The sequence below is a fragment of the Lactuca serriola genome, chromosome 4 (assembly GCF_051521515.1).
Source record: "Lactuca serriola cultivar US96UC23 chromosome 4, Lser_US96UC23_V15, whole genome shotgun sequence".
Classification (NCBI taxonomy): domain Eukaryota; kingdom Viridiplantae; phylum Streptophyta; class Magnoliopsida; order Asterales; family Asteraceae; genus Lactuca; species Lactuca serriola.
In genome coordinates this window covers 195,558,940-195,561,704 of record NC_136411.1, presented here as the reverse complement: position 1 = coordinate 195,561,704, position 2,765 = coordinate 195,558,940, and positions in this window count along the sequence as shown.

Here is a 2,765-nt window from a genome sequence, read left to right as displayed (position 1 = left end):
ACGAAACTCTTATAGTCTACGGTGACAAACCCAGTACAAGTCTTCGTATTATCTCCAGTATCCAAGCACATAAATATCTACGTAAGGAATATCGTGCATTCCTTGCTCACGTTGTCGATACAAGCCTAGAAACAAAAGAACTAAAGAGCATCCCAGTAGTGAGTGACTTCCCCGACATTTTCCCAGAAGAGTTACCAGGTTTACCTCCGCAAAGACAGGTCGAGTTCAAAATCGACTTAATTCCAGGAGCTACCCCTGTAGCTAAGTCGCCATACCGATTAGCACCAGCTGAGATGCAGGAATTATTTGGTCAACTTAACGAACTGCTCAGAAAGGGCTTCATAAGACCAAGCTTCTCGCCTTGGGGAGTACCGGTCTTGTTTTTTAAGAAGAAAGACGGATCATTCCGTATGTGTATCGACTACAGGGAACTCAACAAACTGACGGTCAAAAATTGTTACCCTCTGCCTCGCATAGACGATCTATTTGACCAGCTGCAAGGGGCGAATTATTTTTCCAAAATTGATCTAAGATCCAGATATCACCAGTTACGAGTGCTAGAGGAAGATGTTCCGAAGACAGCCTTCAAGACTCGTTACGGACACTACGAGTTCGTGGTGATGCCATTTGGACTAACCAATGCGCCTGCAGTTTTCATGGATCTGATGAATCGAGTATGCCGACATTTCTTGGATCAGTTTGTAATTGTTTTCATCGATGACATTCTGATCTACTCCCGGAGTAAGGAAGAGCATGGCAATCACCTACGACAAGTTTTAAGAACTTTACGAACGGAGAAGCTCTATGCGAAGTTCTCGAAATGTGAATTTTGGATCCGAAGAGTCGAATTCTTAGGACATGTGGTAAGTGAAGAGGGAATCCACGTGGATCCATCCAAAATTAAAGCTATTGAGAACTGGTCAGCACCAAAGACGCCTATAGAAATTCGTCAATTTCTAGGTCTTGCTGGCTACTACCGAAGATTCATACAGAACTTCTCCAGTATTACGAAACCCCTTACAACACTGACCCAGAAGGGCATGGCCTTCGATTGGGAAGAGAAACAAGAGAGAGCATTTCAAACTCTCAAACGAGCCTTGTGCACCGCACCAATACTATCCCTACCCGAAGGGATAGAACACTTCGTGGTCTATTGCGATGCGTCAAACCAAGGGCTCGGTTGTGTCCTGATGCAACGGGGTAAGGTCATCGCTTACGCCTCGAGACAGCTGAAGACACACGAAGTCAACTACACCACACATGATCTTGAGCTGGGGGCAGTTGTGTTTGCCCTGAAGATCTGGAGACATTACTTGTATGGCACAAAAAGCACTATTTTTACTGACCACAAGAGTTTACAACACATATTCGATCAGAAGGAGCTCAACATGCGTCAACGACGGTAGGTTGAGCTACTCAATGACTACGAATGCGACATTCGTTATCATCCGGGTAAAGCCAACGTCGTAGCGGACGCCTTAAGTCGGAAGGAATATTCTGGTCGAAGAGTCAAGTCGTTGACAATGACTATCCATTCGCACTTGTCTAAACAAATTTAGGCGGATCAACTTGAAGCTATGAAACCTGAACGTGTGGTGAATGAATCCCTCAGAGGAATGGATAAGAACTTAGAAGCCAAGGGTGGCGGAGCCCTATATTTCATGAACCGGATCTGGACCCCAAAGCACGGTGGTTTCCGAGATTTGGTCATGACCGAGGCGCACAACACGCGGTATTCCGTCCACCCAGGTTCAGATAAGATGTATCTGGATCTTAAAAAGCTATACTGGTGGCCTAATATGAAAGCAGAGATTGCTACCTTCGTAAGTAAATGCCTTACTGGTGGCCTAATATGAAAGCAGAGATCGCCCCGGAATGTTTCCGCCATCGGTTTCGGGGTGTGACACTACCTCTCATGTGTATCTAACTAATCTCTCAATAGATTCCTCAAATACACATCTAGGTATCTCTCCTAGATTACTCATCTACTCAAACCTCTCTCTAAAATATTCCTGCTAGGCGCTACTACTCATCACATACATAGAGAAAATAGCAGATAATATCAATCAATAGCATCCCCTAGGCTAAGTCATCATGAATCCGACAACTCTAGCCCTAATTTAAGAAATACCTCGCCTATCCTCTAGCATGCAGCTCTAATATCTCGTAAATATCTCATAATCTAAACAAGTAATAGTATATTTGGGAAATCACCGTTGTGGCTCTGCCTGGTTGTACACACTACTCAGTCTCGTTTTCTCTTTAAACTCTTACTCATTTTAGAAAAATCATGTCCTTTTAGAAAATTTTCTGAAATCCTCGTTTTGAGTCCAAACATACCTGAGAGTACATCTGAATTCCTCAAACCAAGGCTCTGATACCAACTAGTAAGACTGTAAATTTTCAAATAAAATTTTCAGTTTTAAAATCACATAAACTCAATATTACATTTCTCAAGAATCACAAAATGTATAAGTTATCAAAACACAAGTCAACAATGTTTGATAAAATCCCAGAATCCTCAGAATCATGATCTCTGTGTACAATCAAGTCGACGCCTTCTCGCGATCCTGAAAAGTTCCTGAAACACATATCACACAACATGGTAAGCACGAAGCTTAGTGAGTACCCCAAAATACCACACACAATAATTAGCCTCTCACGGCTATATCTCGATAAGGACCCTCAGATCATGTGTCTTAGTGAAGACCCTTCGGTCTCAAAGCTCAGGTCGGACCCTCCAGTCCGGTATCTCAGTGAAGACC